Below are 895 nucleotides of genomic sequence, written 5' to 3'. Positions count from 1 at the left end.
GTTGAGGTTGGGAAGTGGTTGGATTTTGAATGTTTTGTGAAGCATAAGACAAGAAAGGGTGAGTTCTTTTTCCATTGACGAATTGGTTGTTGTTACTATTGTTGAACCCTTGCCTTGCACTTGTGGATTCCCAAATTCCATTTGCTTGCTCATAGCATTCCTCTTGGAGGGGTGAAATCAAAGGATACCCAATGGGAGTATGCCCTTGTTCACCACACAACTCACAAGACAAGACTTGCCTCATATCGGAGCCTTTAGGTTTTGAATTTAGCAAAGCAACTTGTTGGGTGAGTTCATCTAACATACCCTTAACCTCCACATTCAAAACCGAATTAGAATCCTTGCTCTTGCCCTTTCTCATTTGCCTATCACTTCCCCATTCCATAGTTCTTGAGGCCATCTCCTCAATTAATTCCTTTGCCGCTTTATGCCCCAAAATGTCTAAGGCACCTTTTTCCGATCCCGCATCCAATGAAAGCCTAAGGTCTTGAGTCAACCCTTTGTAAAAATTGTTCACTAGCTCGGCCTCGGAGATGCCATGGTGAGGGCATAACCGTTGGAGCTTCTTATACCGTTCCCATGCCTCATATAAGGTCTCATCCTCTTCTTGAGTAAAGCTTTGTAGTTCACTCTTAACCTTGGCCGTTCTTGAGGGTGGGAAATATTTGTTCAAAAATGCCGAAGCCAACTCATCCCATGTTTTGAAGGAATCCGGGTCACAATTCTTCAACCAATCCTTGGCCGAACCCCTAAGAGAACGGGGGAACAACCTAAGGCGAACCGCGTCATCGGAAACCCCATTTGACTTGTACATATCACAATTTTCAAGGAAATCATTTAGATGATCATTTGGGTTCTCCAAGGGACCTCCTCCAAATTGGTTGTCTTGAACAAG

At 43.9% G+C, this 895-nt stretch overlaps 1 non-coding gene across 1 annotated transcript; it reads left to right on the top strand.

Moving 5' to 3' along the window:
• The first annotated feature begins 533 nt into the window (after positions 1-533).
• On the top strand, positions 534-640 carry LOC141624997 (small nucleolar RNA R71). Its single transcript, XR_012534797.1, has one exon. It is a non-coding gene; the product is annotated as a small nucleolar RNA R71 (small nucleolar RNA).
• Positions 641-895: the final 255 nt, after the last annotated feature.

This window comes from Silene latifolia, chromosome X, assembly GCF_048544455.1.
Source record: "Silene latifolia isolate original U9 population chromosome X, ASM4854445v1, whole genome shotgun sequence".
Classification (NCBI taxonomy): domain Eukaryota; kingdom Viridiplantae; phylum Streptophyta; class Magnoliopsida; order Caryophyllales; family Caryophyllaceae; genus Silene; species Silene latifolia.
This window is presented reverse-complemented; position numbering and strand designations above follow the sequence as displayed.